Source organism: Euwallacea fornicatus, chromosome 25, assembly GCF_040115645.1.
Source record: "Euwallacea fornicatus isolate EFF26 chromosome 25, ASM4011564v1, whole genome shotgun sequence".
In the NCBI taxonomy this organism is placed as follows: domain Eukaryota; kingdom Metazoa; phylum Arthropoda; class Insecta; order Coleoptera; family Curculionidae; genus Euwallacea; species Euwallacea fornicatus.
This window is the reverse complement of record NC_089565.1, coordinates 2679882-2698523: the sequence shown is the minus strand read 5'-3', so window position 1 is coordinate 2698523 and position 18642 is coordinate 2679882. Positions and strand designations below refer to the sequence as shown.

General features: G+C 38.3%; 1 long non-coding RNA gene across 2 annotated transcripts; it reads left to right on the top strand.

The window, feature by feature from the left end:
* The first annotated feature begins 373 nt into the window (after positions 1-373).
* On the top strand, positions 374-17556 carry LOC136346874 (uncharacterized). Of its 2 annotated transcripts, XR_010733381.1 has the most exons (4): positions 374-548; positions 674-903; positions 17189-17350; positions 17404-17556. It is a non-coding gene; the product is annotated as an uncharacterized lncRNA (long non-coding RNA). The 2 variants fall into 2 exon arrangements; XR_010733382.1 differs by lacking the exons at positions 17189-17350; positions 17404-17556 and adding an exon at positions 2554-2691.
* The last annotated feature ends 1086 nt before the right edge of the window (positions 17557-18642 follow it).

The window sequence follows — 18642 nt, the reverse complement described above, 5'->3', positions numbered from 1 at the left end:
GGCCTCGGTCATTTCGCTCATTTTCTTTTGATTTTTGACGTTTCTCATTTTCAAAAATTCATCTCGGAGCATGCGTGAGAAAACCGCAAAACATCAGAAAAGTCTCGAATTTTGCCGCTCCGCATATCGACGACGGTGCGTTCTTGACCATGGGTCTATTAGCATTTTTTTAAAATTATTTTGCAAAGTACTTTCGGCCCCTGAAATGTCTCCATGATCATATCTTACATCCTGTATGACCACTTAAAGATGGAATACTAATGTGGAATTTCCGACTACTAACAGGAATGTGGGTCTAAAAATGGCGGAAAATTCACGGTCTCGTCAATCGTCACCATCATCAGAATTCTATATCGTAGTCGGACAATTGGCACAGCTGACGATATTGGCATTCATATAAGTAATTTTAGCGGTTGTAAATGCAACTCATTGTTTGCCACCTACTTGAGGGCTTGACATTTTCGTTGACATTCTCCACTAAAACATCTTTGCCAAGTCCCGATCTATAATAAACTATTGGATGACTCCTATTCCGTCAGCAGAAATAGGTACATTCAATAAATCTTATTTAAATTTATAGACACAGGAATGTATTTAGCAAACATGTTATTTCGGGATATAGCTGCTTAGAAGGTATGTAGAGTTGCCCTATAAACTAATATTGGCATTGTAGGAGGGACGTGCAATGAAAAATGTTGGATTTCCAATCTTGAAAATCTAGCGAGAAAAGTCTCGTACCAAGCCGCAGAAAATCGGAAACTTACCATATTATTCTACGCATTCTTGGCTATGCACGTTGTCTCAGATGAGAGAGTAACTCAGTGAAATCTCTTCGTAGGGAAAATAGAATATGGTGTCTAGAAAACGATGCCGTTATATATACAGGGTGTCCGGAAATTCGAGGTAAATATTTCAGGGGGTGACTGTATGGCAAAAAATAGGCAGAGAACCTCATATAAACGTGGGTCGAAAATTTTCATTCAAAAATTCTCTCGCCCTTAAACTGTAATGTAAATTAAATGATTAAAAATTTAATTTATTTTTAATTTATTAATTATTTAATAATTCAACTAATCCACGGTATTCAGAAATTTACAAGGTGGGTCGCAAAGTAGCTGGGATTTGAAGTTATGTTTTTTTTTTATGGAATGGCAAACTTTCTATGGTATTTTCGAATTCATCCTCGTGTTCTGAACACATTTCATTCACAAGTAACTTTAGCGGTTCGGCAGCTATTGTAGAACTAAAGAAAAAAAGGAAATTGCGCTTATGTAGACGAACTTAGGCTTCTACTGAGAACGCCACGAGTATCACAGTCCTGTCGGTTCCAAGGACACGCAATGTTTCCACGTAGCATCCGACCGACAATTTTGAAATCCCAACGCGAATTGCTTTCATACAAAGTTATTATTTTTAACGAGTCACATGTCTTATATTTCGGTGGATTTTGCAGGGAACTTAAAAAATGGCAACTTGAACGTATCGATTCGTTTCGTCCATTTGTGAATGTGAATTTTCACGAAGCCGGATCATCTGTCTTAGTTACTAGATAACAACCACGTGCCTAACTTTTACGTTATCTTTAACATTGCTTGTCTAAAACAACAAAAAATAAAAATTAAATGCAAAATAACAATTATGGGTTCAGAAGAAGTAAAGGAAATCCTTATTCGATCCCTACTTAAAGCCTTAATTGATAGATCCAGAAACTGTGGATTTTTGTACCTGCACAATACTTTTGCATAGTTGCCTGTCCTAATTGACGACTTCATGAGAAGAACATTTATGTTACATGAGGTACACGTAATGCAGAAAATCTGAGATTATTATACAGGAAATCTGCAACTTCTACATTCTTCGGATACTCTGGGAGGAACTTCCTTTGCGGTTGGCATTGACTCCCTCCCTTAAACTGGCAAAGAGGTAGCAACGTTATCCCCATGGTGTGGAAGATATTTTGACATTCAAAATAATTTAGGACTCCGGGAGAATTTATTTGATGTGGTAAAATCTGAAGGCTTTAGTAACGAAATACCGACACGAAAGATGCACCATTTTTTAATGGCGAGTGAATAATATTATTCATTATTCATTATAATATTATTCATCGTTAACATACATGTATATGTTGAATAAAGTTAAATTGACAGGCAGCCGGAAAGAAGCTTGATAATTTCCTTGTCGTTCAGAACTTCTTTAAGAACTTCAGCAGCCAAAATGAAAGTGCCGGAACCTGAAAATAAGACAGCATTGTTCCCCTTGTAGAGTTAAGGGGTGAAGAGCAGGCATACAGGGTAGTTTAAGCGATGTGAGTCAATGCGAATAGTTTGTAAAAAAACGAGACAAGAAAAATGTTATACAAGGTATTTCAAATTCGACCCTCACCATCGAGATCTCGGAAACTAGATGAGATACAAAAAAGTTTAATTAGAGGCAAAATTGTATAATTTAATAGTTCACCAAATGCCGTTTTTATAATTTTGATTTTACCGGAATTTCCGAAAATGTCCGAGAAAAACTAAAATATCGAGTATTTTGATTTTATTTCTTTAGTGTTGTTTGACAATGACGCCCGAAATCACCGCCACATTTTGATTGCCACTGTTTCTGAACCACACGACGAAGCTTTCAGATCTGCCATCCAACGTTTCGCTTCACAGCTATCATCATCAATTTTATTTTTTCTTACGGGCGCGACATTGTATTTTTTGACAGAAAAATAATACTTAAAAATATAGAAACGAAATTTCCGATTTTTGGTTTTTTTCGGGCAACTTCGGAAGTGCTCGAGAAATTCAAATGTTGCAAAGCGGCCTTTGGTCAAGCGCTAAATTACGCAATTTTGTCCTCATTTAAACCTCTTCCTACCTCCTCTGCTTACTGAGAACCTAATGGCGACGATCGAACTTGAAACAGCCCGTATATTCATTATAAACGATATAATAGGGGCAGACTTCTGCTTCAGTATCAGAAGTTATTTGACCCTGATTGGCCTCTGTGTCCTGCTACTACTTGCTGTGTCTTCAACGATTTCATCTTCTTGGTCACCAACGTTCATTGAAACGCAACTTGATTTTGGCACTTCGACTTCGCAGTCTTCATTATAAATCACGTGTCGAGAAATGATTATAATTACCGACACACCATTTGCTGTTTTGTCCCAACATGTCGGAGCGTGTGTCGGGTATCTGAGAATTGTGACGTACTACCGCTACTGATTCACTTGAGCATATGCTGTAAGTCTGGTTTCTTACCGGTCCATTCTTGAAACGGGTTTGTTCGTGATCATTTGGTGAGGTATCCGATTCTTCAAGCGAGCTTGTGCATTTTCGATGATGATCGTGTCGTTGAGAGGTGTAAACGAGATAATAGCGCCAGATTTTTTTCCTGGAATAACATAAATAACTTTCGCATTGTGCTACGTGTGAGTTCGCGTCTGAAAGAGTTCGAATAGTTTACCTGTTGACTGATCATCAACTGTACAGAGCGGCGGAGCCTGTGTGCAGTGTCAAAACTGAGCTCGATCCATATCGGAACGCTCATAACGCACCTAATGCTCTGAGGCGATCTCTATCCGAAACAAATCCTATTGTGAGTCTAAAAATATAATCGAAACTTTAAAAGTGAAGTCGTACCCTTAAGTCGTTAATAGTCATTGTGTCGTCTAGTGGATCTAGGAATAACACAACTGTTACCGCTACACGCCCAGCAAAACTAATTTATATGATATTCTGTTGATGTTTCTTCCCCTCTTGCCTAACGTGTTGTTTTGCTGATGGAGAGTACCGAGCATTAGGAGAACGACTTCCAAATATGTGATAAAATTAGTCGAAGTTGACTAAACATCGTCATAACTTCCAATTAGGGGGCGTGCTCCTCTTCTTGTGTTTACTCTTCGATAAGGAAAGGAAGATTTTTCACGACGAACACGGGAAATTAGGGATGGATTGAGATTTATAGCTTACAAAGCCAACAAAGAGAGTACAGCTGCCAATTATGTCTTCTTTGCATGTGCCCCCGAACATCCTATCATGTATGGTTCAAACAAACTGATTGAACACAAGATTTATACGCCTTTGTCGACGTAATTATGGGGTGCCATTCTTCAAACGTGAAATATTATTGTCATAAGAGATAAAAATCTTCCTGGTATGCATGTTAAGAATGTGTGTATTATTTTTAATAAGCCTCGTCGGCCTCTTTCAAGGCAAGTAAATGGTGCCTATATGTTTGGTAAAGTGCCCAATTTCGGTTGATGGCTAATGAGCGGCAATTTAAACACCTTACAAGATATTTGCTTTTGTAGAGGCTTAATGTTTATTTTTGAAACAAAACGTTCTGTAAATAACTACAGGTTATTGGCTCTTCAGGTAAAGAAAAAATCACCCTCCGCAGAAGATTTTTTTCGCCAGACCCATATATCTTGCGCCTCCCTTTCAAACGTGGTCCGTCCCGCCCAAATGCCTATTAGTTTGCTTTTATGAGACACTTTTATGGGTCTGCCTATTCAAAAATTTAATATAAAACCTCAAGTGTTGATTTTACGACGATTGTAAATCCTCTTGTCCAAATATTTTACGGGCGCAAGACTGGAAGCCTCTGGGTTTTCGGATAATTTGTCAGATTTTGCTACTTTGGAACCAAATGGCAACACAGAGAGGGGCAGTTATAGACGTACGTTAATTCGAGTTTTCGTCATGTGAGGCAGCTTGCGCGGGTGAGGAATTGGGGAATTCACTGAAACGAGAGGCAGAGCAAGGGACCTCTTAAGAAGAGAATCGCCACCTCGTCGTTTTACCATGGAGTCAATTACGAATACCACGACGTAGTGGTGTTTTGGTGTGCGGCTCTCAGCATCAGTACACGAAATTTTGCCGTTCCGTTTTTTCTCGAAAATATCAGTATTGCTGTCTAAGGGTCGCCGCACACGAGCCGCTTTTCGCTGGCAACTCTTTTGTTGCCGATGTGGAACGTGCTATATGGTATAAATAGAATCCTGCACACGGGTGACTATTTAATTGGCTCAACTAAAGAATCGAATCATGTTTCATTTCGCCTGCGCGTAAATATGTACAGGGTGCCCACGCAAAAAGTTCCACCTCTCCCCCCCAACCGCTTAACTTGCTATAGTTCTAAAATGGAAAAAAAATCACAAAAAGCGCTCGAAAGTCCGCGTAACTTTTCAAGATGATCAACAGCTTGATATAAGGAGTTCGATGAGTGTGGGCCAACCCAATATTGCATTTTTTAAAATTTAATCGAAAACTGACCCCCGTAATGGGCGTCATGAAATTATTTGGAAACAAGATGGCGCGCCACTACGTAGCGTATCTCTCGTGCGCGGTTTCCTAAATCGGGAATATCGAGAATGGATGGGAGGAAACAGGACAGTTTCGTGGCAACCAAATGGTCCCGACCTCTCCCCTTTGGACACCTTCTTATGGGAATATCTAAAAAACGAGATAAATACAATAAGTCACATCAATCGAAGTGTGTTGATAACAAAATGCCTACAAAATTTTAAAAAAAGATATCGACTATGTGTTGAACTTCCCGAGAGGAATTTACATTAAACCCTTCCCCCACCCTTTAGGTCTGAAAATAAAAAAGTCTGTTCTCACCAAATTTTTGACAAATTGTCCCAAAAAGTGATATTTTATATTGAAAATGTACGTTTTCCAGGTAAATTACATTTTATTGATTAGTCACGTAGAAAACGCCCCTTAGGGGTATAGTTACGAGCTTCAAAATATTTTCCAGCGATTTCGCAATGCCGCTTTAGTCGTAATATTGCTCAAGATTCCACAATAAGTAGTGTTCCAGATATAGCCGAGGTCCTCCCTTATTTGGACATCCTATACGTCATCGATTTTTGAATATTTCCTGTGGTTACTCAGCCAGACGCGCGTTGATATTTTGGTATGGCACTCAACGTGCCAGCACATTTAACAAACCGCCAACACTCCCAATGTTGATTCGGAAATAACTGAAGAATTTTATCGGGTACTCCTCTAATCCCCCAAAAACTTGATGAAATTGTTTGTGAATTGAAAAGTGGTCGGCTTACAATCAGATGAACCCAAAACCGCTTTCGTTTTCGTTTTTTCTTTGTAAAATAAAGGCACAAACGTATCCCATCTCGACAAAATGGCGAACTGCCCGATGTACTATTCGGTATGTCGGACTATTCAGTGCCCGTATGCGGACGCGAATGTTACCAGCAACTTCTTAACCGCGTCAATACACAGTTACTAGCAAAACTGAATCTGTGGGTGAAAAAGGGCACTAGAACTGCCACGACAATTGCGCAGGCCAATAGGAAAGGAATTAAAGTTAAAATTCTACGTTCTACAGCAGCTGACCACTATGACAAGCAGACCGAAGGTCTTTTACGCACCCGCGGTTTGCTAGCTAACGATGAAAAAGTTACTTTCTGGCAAAATTAGCAAAATACCAAAAAGTGATCTACCTGGCCCTTACTGGTGCATTCAGAACCAGCGTGGAGAGAGGCACTCAATGTCTTGCAGAAGTTCCTGGATCTTCTCATATGGACGAAGAGGGAGAATATGGCGCCCCATAGAAGCGTTGAGGCCTGCTACCAGGGAAGCAAATACTAGGCGAAACCTTCCTGAAATTCTATTGGAACGATTCAGGACATTTGGACCGTACTGTGGAAAGAGGATGGTCGGGACGACCTACTAAGGTCGAAGCAGTCGTTTGGAGTGAACATTCCAAAGAGGGAGGAACTGGCGATGCAACTTCTTCGCTCAGACAAGACATGGAGTTAGAGATTTTGATCTGTTCTTAGAAGAGATGACCTTCAGGAAATCGCAGCCACAACGAGATTCACTTGAGGTTGTGTATCGAATCACAGGGGTGGCAAGTGCCGGTGAGGTTCACAGTCACGTTGCAACCGACCTGAATCACGTCCCAAACTCGGGGCGCCTTTCACGTGCTGGACATATAGTCTTGGACGAGTACAAAGACGAAGTACAATAGATGCAGTCGGTGGGATATAGGAGTGGTACGAGGTGAATACCTTTGAGGCACGCGGTTTTCACACCCGCATTTTTTCTGCGGAAGAATTTATTGACCGTTGAATAAGACCTGGAGAGACACTCTGCTCTATAAGCGAAGAAAGTGCCCAATTATTGTTAGAGCGAAACTGAGCGGAGTAACTGGACAACCTCCCCCTCCCCATTTTTTTCCGCCTTAGTACTTAAAAAAAATGAAAATTTAACAAAAACAAAAACAGTAATGCCATGGACGTTAATAATTGTTGTTCGCACAATTTTCAGTGTAGATAATACAGGAAATTTGAAGTAAATATTTGAACAATTTTTCAGCGCTTTGTGCACCAAGAAATTGGATAACCTTAATCGAGCTTTCCACTCAAATTGCTTTGAAGATAAGTCAAAACGTTAAGGATAATTCCAAAATTCCTTCGTTTAAAACTTACCTGATTTTATCTTTGAAACAAGGCATTCGAATCAATTTAAATATATTCTCGTTACCGGAATGGAGCACATTTGTAAGATTTCCTTAAAGCGGAATTAAATTTGTTTGTTTGGCTTGAAACAATTTTAAACGAAGGTTGGTCTTCTGCATATTAACTAAGTTGGAACATCTCACTAAATTGTTGGCGAAATTCCCCTTACTTCAGCATTTTGGCTTTAGCACAGCTTTTGCCTGAAGTGTTGGTGATATGTTCATTTGAACCAAGTCGAATTTAAATTAGACGAAATTAATATCGCGTTTCGTCTGTGCTCAGGCAATTTAAATTTGCAATCGAAAGTAACAGTTAACAGTCCACGGCATTCCTGAAATCTCCAGATAGACTGATACAGCACAACCTGCTCGGCAATTTTAACATATCTAAGCTGCCGTATTCTTAAATTAATGAACTAACAGACTATCAACCAAAACTCATTATTTTTACATGAAAATGTCTTTTAAGTTGTACAAGGAACACAAGAACTCAAACCATTCGTGTAATTACACCGAGTCGGGCGAAGCAAAGATCTCTTTTGAACGCCATTAGACGCCATTTTGAATTCATTTTAGTCAAGTGAGTGTCGGAGAGCTGACAAGATTTTTAATAAAGACCATAAAGATGTTGCGCCATGTTTGGTACGACATTGCATGAATTGCAAAATAGTTCTGTGTGCCTCCACATCGAATGCCGATCAAAACCATCAGGGCTTCGTGATTTCTCTTTAATTTTAGTGGTTGATCTAGAATATGCGTTGGGAAGAGTCGGAGGTATCTACAGCGTGTTTGCCTGTTAATTCGACTCGGATTCGAAAGGCGAGATGGTGAATTTGCCATGACATTCGAAGCGCCAAAACTCCCTCCTCGGACAGATCCTTCGTGTCTAGTTCCTGGCGGATTGCACCCTCCAGAGATTTACGGGAAGTACCAAGAAGTTCGTAAAAAGTGTGCTTAAGTGTGTCAAGAAGTTTTTACAGTTCACGCGGGCTTGCCAAACAATGAGCGTACAAATCCAATATACAATCTGTTCCGGATAGGGATGAGCAGCCTGGGGATCTTGAAAACGGTGGGAGATGCGATATTGCTTAAATTTGAAAAGCGATTTGACAATGTGCGTTTATACCGGCTAACTTCCGAATGGTTGCGAAAATCCGGAAAAAACGAACTTAGCAGCTTTCCCTTTTTACAAATAACTCCGGTGCGGTTGCACTTAAGAGAATGAAAGTTTTGCACTGTTGCACTTTTTTGAAAATTTCTTAGTAGTGTTGTCACTTTTCTGGTTAAATCCTCACTTTTGGGGATACATCGTTAAGCTTTTGATATTCATGATTCATGATTGAATATTTATTTACATTTTTCAAAGTCCCCTTCTCGGCCATGTGTTACATTTGCTCCGAAACTATGGGTTGTAGCCATTAAAAGATTTTTTGTTCATTATTCAATGGTGCATAACAAATAAATAAATGCTTAAACGAACTACATTCCGTTAAATTAGACACCGGTCTTCTAAATATGGATTTTCCGGGTTGCTTTCTGTCTGTGAACCTATTTAAACACGTACGTACGTTCAGCATCTACACAATTTCTGTAATATGTAGCATAACACTATATCAGATTTCGCTTCACTGAGAAAGCAATTTTGAGCCATGATTATGCACAGTTTTACTCAAATTTAAGTTTCTTCTACGATACATTCAAATATTTTTGACGTTTCCGTAGCGTATTACACAATGTTTTAACGGCTACGACTCATAAAGTTCCTGGAAAAATACCAAATGTAATTCATGGCTGAAAAGGGGATTTCGTGACGATTTAAAAAATGTAAACGTTCGATATTGCACTTATGCGACCATGAAAAAATTCAAAAAGTATCGCCAAAAGTAACGACTTGATATTAAAGCTGGCAACACTGCTAAGAAGTTCTCAAACAAGTGTCTTAATAATGTGAAATTTTCATTCCTCTGACTATAACCGTACAAAAGCCCTTTGTAAAAAGTGAAAACGGCCAAATTCGTTTTTTTCCGGAACATTGTCGTGATCATTCGGAATTTAGTCGATATAAAAATAGATTATTAATTTCTTTTAAATTGAGCAATTTTTTTCTAATTTAAGCAATTTTGAATCTATCACGTCACCTTTTCCCAGGACCCTATGCTGTTTATCCTTATCTCGGATAAAATACATAGGGCATCCCATGACGTAAGATCACTACTGGGGCCACGTAACGTTTAGAAAAAAATCCATTAAAAACCCTTTGTACAGTGTCACCTCAAAGTTATTTTTTTCCTTTGCAAAACAGATGTAATTATTATGATTCAAATAATTAAACTTTCAAAAGATCATGCAACACGACGATATCTTCGTTTAGGTCTTAAACAGTAAATCAAAATTGATATCTCCGGTTGCACTGATTGTAATTATATAATTTAATCAGTTACTGTTAATGTTTAATTAGCTTAATGCAACCCTTCGCATTATGAAAATGGCTTACTTTTACACAAAATTTTCTTAAACATTTTTGTTCTGCTCAAAAAATGGAGTACACTATGTAGTAACCTTAAAACATGGGACATCTCGTATATATAAATTTTATTTTTCTCTGCATTTTCCGAAAATGTTCCTATTTCCCAACATATTTGCGGTTTCCCAGGTACCCAAATTCTCTATTTGAGCAGGTGTGAGCACTTCACAGTTTTGGAAATATCCAAAGTTGAATAGGTCTTGCGTATCTACAGAGTCAACTTTTGCGGTTTTACTTCGAGGTTGCAAATTCACGCGATCACATATCGTGTGTTTTGAAATGTCCATTCGAATAAGTTGCTCATAAGGAATTTGAGAATTGGGTATGAAATTAAATAGTTTCAGCTTGGAATTTCTAGCGTTTATGCACAAATACGTACAATGATCATGAAGTATGTAATAAAATTTCAAAATGGACATTTATAGGTAAATCTTACAGTTATTCCATCGCGGTTATTTCATTGAGCGCAATTGATTACGGTTATAGATAAAAAAAAATATATTAAAAATTTTGTTGTAAATGTAAATGTCTTTTGAGTAATAAGAAATGTTATTAATCGTGTCGTTTATTATAACTTGATTTCAACTCATTCTTTGCATTCAAACTCATTACAATTTCCTTTTGCGTCTTACTGCTTGTTATGCCATCAACTGTTGCATTGATAATTAATACGTATGAAGCTTGTGTGAGATCTCAAAGAACGAGCGAGTTAAGCGAAATACAGCAGTCCTCAAAACATAGATCATTTGGGTCTAATTTCCACTTGAGTTTTTACGACACGAAACGTCCGATAACGTCTAATGTCAAATATTCTGAATTTCTGAATATTTTGCTTCTGCGGTTGCTGATATTGCTGGAAGGTCGGATCAAAGGTAGGTGGGTGCCATGGAGGTAATCAGGCAAAAATTGATGTAGTGCAAATACACTTTCGAGTTTTCCAAATGTGGCAAATTTTGCTGTGACCTCTTAAATCGGGTTTAACAAACAATCTGTTTAACCTCAAAAGATACGATTATCAACAATTTATACGGGGCAACATATTAGAATAATTATTAGAATTTAAACGCCTCCGTAGAACTAAATGAGGTCTGAACGTATTATGCACGTTTGCAGGGAAAATTTTCGAGAATTTTAGGTCTCCGGGGAAATTCTAAAATATTCACTTCAGGATCGTTTTGCTTATACATATATTATGCACGGGAGGAATGTAGTTCGACTTACATTTCTCCATTCAGCTTTATTTAATAACAGAGAACGCAGTAATCATTTCTATATCTCTTCATTTGCTTTTAGATGAGAATTTCCCCCGGAAAAATATGCGAACGCGATTCGCGAAAATGACGTATATCAGATGTACGCACATGTTTCATACGTCAGAACCTTAGTGAATCGCTCGTAGAAGAAATTCGAGTAATACTCATTTGATCTCGGAATATGCGCCAAACGAAGACGGCAAAGAAAACGGATGTTAAGTATAAGTTATGATACGTTTATGCTTATTATTTAATAATTGTGCGATTTTATCAAGTTAAAAAGTTTTTAGATCGCGAAGCGATTTACAGAGCAGATCTCCCACTTGCCAACCATTATCGCACTCGTGAGACAATACCTCGTGAAGGTAAACTCGGAAACAATAAATGCGTTGCGATAATAATAGCATTTTTAATTGTTGCAACATCGCCCTGTAGCTTTGTTTGCGAGACGAGAGATTCATGAAATTACACATGTTTGCACATTCAAAATGCAGTAATATTTGAATATGATGAACATTGGAATGTTTTTTGATTCCCGCTGAAGCAAAAGCCTCTCTAACCTGAATCAACACAAAAAGCGGAGCTTCATTTGTTTCCCCGGAATAATACACCCCGAATTGCAGCTCACATTTTCATTCCGGGCATCGTGGTGTGCACGAATAATGAAACCGCTGATTGGTGGAATCCAGTTACCATGGTAACGCCCCTTTATTCCTCCGGCATTATATACCGACCCATGGTGTTGTCGAGGTACAGTCCGGGTCACGATTTCATTGTACCATTGTGCAAGGGAGTGCGGTTTTATTGGTATAATGCCTTCGTCGACTGTACGCCCGGTATATTGACTGATGTTAGACCATGTGACTTCGCATTTTTCGAATGTTACGGCCTCTCGTGAATTTATGGTTCTCGTTCCATAATAATAATAATAATTATTACTAATGCAATTAAGTTAGATTACAGATTGCAATGCGATAAGAATTGCATTAGAGAATGTGGCATGTGGTGACAAGTACGCAGTTTTCATGTTTACTGACTTAGTTTTAAACGTAACAGTTGAATGTTCCTTGACTTTAATATATTTCGCTTTAATAACGTCCCAGGAAGCCATATATGATTTGAATAGCAATGCCGTTGCGATGGTTTCCTGTTAATAAGTGCGTTATTGTGGCCTAACTGTTGCGGAGCAGTAAGTGCCAAACACCAGGGAAACATGCGGAAAATTACTCTCCGGGTGTCGAAAAAACGTAGGCTGGCCTATAGGGAAATCTTTCGCCCAGAGCGCAAGGAAAACTGCACTGAGGACACCTACACATACCAACATACGCGCGATTAATAATAAAATATGATAACGGGAATAAGGTAGTCTTTATATGGTGGAATTATCATCCCTTTAGAACGTCTAAATCGGGGCCATGGCCGCATCTTACCCTTTACCCGACATGGGAAGTTTGCCACGAACGTGTAAAAAAAGAAATTGTCACCGTTGGTACAATCGTGTCGAATTCCCATACATTGCTGGGCCATATGGTCCTCATAATCCAACTTGTTGAGCGCGAATCCCAAATCAACCTGCTCCTTGTCTCCCATCGATATGTCCAGATTTAAGCACTGAGCCGTGCTTTCACATGCCTCGTGCAGACGTTTCGTCGTATTATTGTGCTTTTAACGATTTAAAGTGTTAATTTAACGAATGGTTTAAATTACAGATCGTTGTTGAATTAATACGTGTACGAACCGCTCGTTAATATACCTACGTGTTAGTTGTTACAACATTTTTTTCCGTCGAGTGCATCGTGAAATATCAAATAATGTGATATTTCCACTTTTAATTTAAAATTTATTCTACTTACCGTAAAAAGATTTACGCTTCAGTCCGAGACTGAAAATCTATTTGTCTCTGTCAAAAATTTAAACCTTCATAAGTGACAGATACCGATCACCTGTCAAGCTTGGGCGTTGCAAATCGTTAGATGCAAGGGATAATGACCGTAGACCAGTGACAATCCGCGCAAATCAACGAGAAATCATATGTTAATGAGGGCCATTATGTATACGTTAAAAGTAACATTAAAAGCGGAGTTTATAGGTATTAGAAGGCAATTAAAGAAAGCTATTGGTAATTGATGCTCTTTACAGCGTGAGCGTAAAGGAAATGCTTTAATAGGAGACGAGATTATTAATCGCTTGTTGATGTATGTATGTACATGTCAATAGCAAACTTTCCTGACGAGTGCATCTGCTCTTCTGTCCAATATCGATGATGATTGACGCCTAATGTCAAAAGTGTCAGACAATTGACAGATGCCATTGGCGTGATGAGGGCGCTGCGTTTCGTCACGAAAATCAAACGCATCCTACTATCATCACTTAATAGTTTAATGCATGGTTTTTATATGTTTATGTAACGGGTTAATGTTCAGTAAAAAAAATTACTGTAATAGCCACCATTATTAAGTGTATTCGACGACTGTGAAGTGCGTTTTCTCGCGTTTTTTCTATAACACTTTAATGACAAGTTAATAACAACACGTATATGTCTCATTATTTACCTAATAAGCTCATTGTCACCATGTCGTCATCGTCCCCATTGTCGCTTTATTTATGCCTGAAATGTAAGTTAAAGTCAAATGAAACGTCATCGTGAGATTTTGATTCAAAACGTGTTGTCTGGTTGTGTTTCGAATTTAATTTATGCTTAATTTAAGAAACTTAAATGCAATTTTTTTAAATCTAATTACATACATACAGCAGTGGAAAAAAATGTGTATACACCGCGGTAACGAAATACTTATGGCTCTCACGTATATGACTCTCATGTTTTTAGTTCTCAAACTACACGTTCGGATCATAACAATGTACTTCGCAGCCTTGGTGTATAGTAAAGTATTATCCGTTCAGAGCCAACAGTTAAATTCACTTGTTGTATAAATAACCATTAAACGTTAGTTACCCTTTTATTATTATTTTCAATTTAATTTAGATTTGCGTGAATAGTGGTTAGATGAAGAATATGACGTCACAGTTTAGATTTTTGAGTCTTCCATGATGAAAATTCTCGGTCTGGGTGAAAAGAGTACACGTGTCAATTCCCTAGTGGAACAGTGCCAACTCACTAAATACTCGATGCTTTATTTCGACGTTCACGAAGACATGTCTCATTAAAAAAATTCCTCGAACTACGAAAGACATTCAGCAAAATTTGTTTGAAGAAAAAATCATTCTGGAGGTGATTGAGGATAGCTAGGGCGGTTTAGTGCTTTTCGCTCTAGGGCGTAAAAATTACAAAAAAATTCGACTGAATTTATTTTTAATTATTTTTCTTTGACAACGATTTTAGGCATTTAAAACCATTAAATAAGAAAAAATACGATTCGAGAATCAATCCAAAATGTAAGATCATCTTACAGTTGTACTTGGCAGTTATTTCTTAGTTATTAACTATATACATATACAGGGTATCCCATCTAAAGCTGTGATTGAATATTACTGAAAAACGGTAAGTTGTATGAACAAGAATTTCGAATAGAAGTTGTCCAGTAAAGAAGGGGACATGTCGTGAAGATAGCGACTTCTAGCCAAATCGTCATTTTAGGGTCAATTTAAGGCCAACTTTTTTTTTCAAATTGCAACCCCGTATTTTTTTCAGGTCCTTGTAGATCTTCAAAAAACTGAATGTCTTTTATTTGGCCCATTTTGTTAATTAGACGTTCTGCTGCAGAGTTACCCTAGATTTTTGTCCAATTTTTGAGTTAGTCGAAATTACTGCAACTTTTTTCTAGAGGAGTTTTCAGTGCACATTCTGTTCAAAAAACTCATAACAATTCGTCTATTTAATTAAAAAAAAATTATTTTCTTAAGTTTCCCGAAATAATTTAAAATACTAATTTAAGAAATTTAGAGAAGCAAACATTTCTCAACTTTCGCTTGAAAAGGATTGTTTGCTATGCGCAACATTTCCCCGTTTATCAATTGACACGCATTTTCAATTCTCCTTTCCATGTTGTCTGCAGTTGTTGATACTCCTGCATAAACTTTGTCCTTTAAAAAAATTCAGAGGAAAAAGCTGGTGAGGTCAGATCGGGCGACCTAGGAGGCCACTTCACTGGATCGCCACGTTCAATCCATCGATCTGAATACATTCTGATCTGAATAATAAAAAAACCAGAGAAACAGGTGTGGAATAGGTTCAGAGTGAGGGGTGAGCTGTATGAAGACAATTGTGACAAAACGGGGGTAATTTTTTGTCTATGGTATCTAAGTAAAGGACGATGGTTTAAAGAAACCTTGGGTGGGGGTTCGAAATTGTACGAGTATCTGGGATCAATTCGTTCTCTACTCAAACATTTAATGGTGAATAGCAAATGGCTTAACCAACGTTCTACGTTTACGGTTCACCGCTTGCTGTGAGTTTCGTTTTTAATGATCACCCGTTATATCCATAATTAAGATAATTATGCTAAATTTAAACTACCTGAACATTAAGCTCGCTGTACTGTTTCAAGACATGCAAGGCCAAAATTCGTTGCAAGGAAAACGTCTCCGTAAATTCATCGTACCAATTTTATAGCCACCCTGTACAACACTCTTAAACAAGATGGAAATTCGTACCTGCCAAGTCAATCATCCAAAATCGAAGCTGTGGAATGGCGGCAGGCAGGCTGAAAACGTGAAAATAAAATATATTCTTTGATTCACGATATCACATCCAAAATAAAATCGCTGGTAAAGAATCCCATCAATAGTGACAAAGAATTATTTATTGGTGATGAAATCCCAGTAAAATGCCGGAATCGACACTATTGAAAACCGTAGTAAAACTTTAACTTGTCTTTTTGGTTTCAGCACAGTTCAGTCCCTCGTAAAATCAATATCTGTCGCACGTATCAGGTTTATAACAAATAAGGACGAATTGTCTACATCAATATCGAAGAATTTACTCGAAATCCCGAGTCCCGAAGCCTTTCATAAAAAATTCTATATTTTTTTGTAATAGAAAATTTCGCTCTTCGTCATTACTTATGTTAAGTTAGTGAAAACGTCATCCGACACAGCATGCGACCTTTGCGCATACGCGTAAGATACGGAGCATAAGGCGCTCTTATAGTCCGAAACACCTTGCCCTATTCTGATCCAATCATCAATACAATCCCATATAGTCGTAGACTATGCTGGATAATCTGAGACGAATCCTAGCAATCCAAAGCTATGGCATGTTTGAAGTGGATATTGCCATTGACTTCATTGATGGTCATGATGGCCCATGTCAATTTTTGCATTTTTTTCAATACTGCACATGAGCAGTGACCGGCGGGAAGTAGACACCTTACTGGGCGTTTTGAATTTGAATTCATCGGAAAATCTTGTGTGTGGTAAAATTTGGGCGATTCCTGCAAACTCAAAACGCACTTAAAATTTGTACATCTCATTTCGCACGGGGGAGAGAATCGAAAATTATCGAAATGGATTTTACGCACTGAGTTTGCGATAATGCGTGCAAGTTTTACCGAGAACGAAATTTTCTGATAAATTTAAATTCCACACGCACTCTCTGTCAGTCACTGCATACGCAAAACAGTGTTAAAAAATGAGTAACTAAGTGGCACCAGTTGCCTCCGGGCTCTAGAGCCATCCAGGACGTCTAATTCTAGGCGCGTACTTGGACATTTATTACGCCATAAATTATCTAAAATAACGCATAAAATGTTTGGTACGACCCTGGTTCCCACACAACTATGACCATCGCTTAAAATCGCCGGTCCGAGCAGTAAACCTCTCCTCTTAATTACCCATTACGTAAAGGACCCGACTCCTTTGATATAAAGCGATGGTGATCGGGTCCTGATAGACTGACATTAACAACTTTGCATTGGAGTTATTGTGCACTTTAGAGCTTAATAATTTGTTTCTTTTTCCTCAAAAGAAACATAACTTTGGAAAAATTGGTACAAAATCTCGAGCGAATCCTACGCTGCAGCCCGAATTCGTGTGGCCCAAAGCGGAGTCAGCAAGAAGCCTAACCCATGGGACCGCTGATTTAAAAATCATGTCGATCCGTGTCCCATAAAAGCCGGCATCCTGAACGGTACCAAATTAAACCTAAAAGAGTATCCACTATATTAAATTTATCGGTTTTAGGAGCTTCGGTACCAGCAATAAAGATAAGGGACCGATGATAGAAAGCAAAACCGCTCGCTGGGTGGCCTTGTTAAAACAATTCCTAAAATACCTGACACTAGTCGTCTTTACACATGCGTCTAGCATTCCGGGAGCTGGACTGGAATTGTTAATGGGCAGGTGAGTTTTATGGTTACAACCCTTTTTTGGTCCCTTTTTAACGATATCAATTTAAACGAATGATGGTTTCGTTCCCACATCGATGGCAATTATGTGGCTCTATAATCTATAATGTAGTGACCATATTGGAGAAGGACAGTTTCGGAATTTTGAATCTGACCATCGGCTAGCACAACTAAATATGCGAAGACTTTCGTTAATCCAAACATTAGTGTATCTCAATTATTTCCTAATGCTCATTCGAATTGCATACCTCCTCGAAATCGGACGGTTGCGGGTATTCTCTCCATGTCCATTATTATTTCTTTATCGACCAATTCTCGTAGGAAGGAATAAAGGGTCCTTAATCCTAACAGTGATGCTACTCGTCTGAGTGGTCCATCCACGTGCTCACACTGAGCATGAGTTATGACTTAAGTTACGTTTTGCTATACCCTCCTATATTACATAAACACTTAACGAACTTGTTTATGTGAGATCGCTGTCATTGTGACAGCAATGCATTTGTAATGGCCGTCAAAATTTACGAGACTTTAGGGCGACCAGGCGTAGCCCATGATGCTACAACTCGGCCTGAATCCCTTTGAGTTAAACTCAGTACACTTTTGTAACCAGTTGTAGAAGGCTTCTGATTTAAAACTCCGGCTCCATTGGGTTTTGAAAATACTCCTATAAGGGCATCTTTCAGGTCCTATTTTTCCAAACTCGCAGTCTTCTATGAAAAGAAACTTCTTTCTGTTTATTCCATCTTCGGTGTCATTTGCCTGCGGATAACGTTCCACGTGCCCGTAGTTTTAACTTCTGAAAATGGCAGTAGTAGTTGCGCAATACAGTTCCCTAGTCCCCTATGAAGCATTTGGTGACAAATCACCAAAAAAGACATATTGCGTTTAGGAAAATCTCGCTTTTCAGTTTTTTTTTTTTTTAATTAGAATTTTAGTAAAACCCAGTGGCAAATATGGCGTCTAGCTACTTACTAACTTACTTCCGTAGGCCCACCGTATGATAGTTCTTTTTTCAATTTGAATCGCGTTCGATTAATAAGGACAAATTTGCAAAGTGAAAATGCTGAAGAGAGTC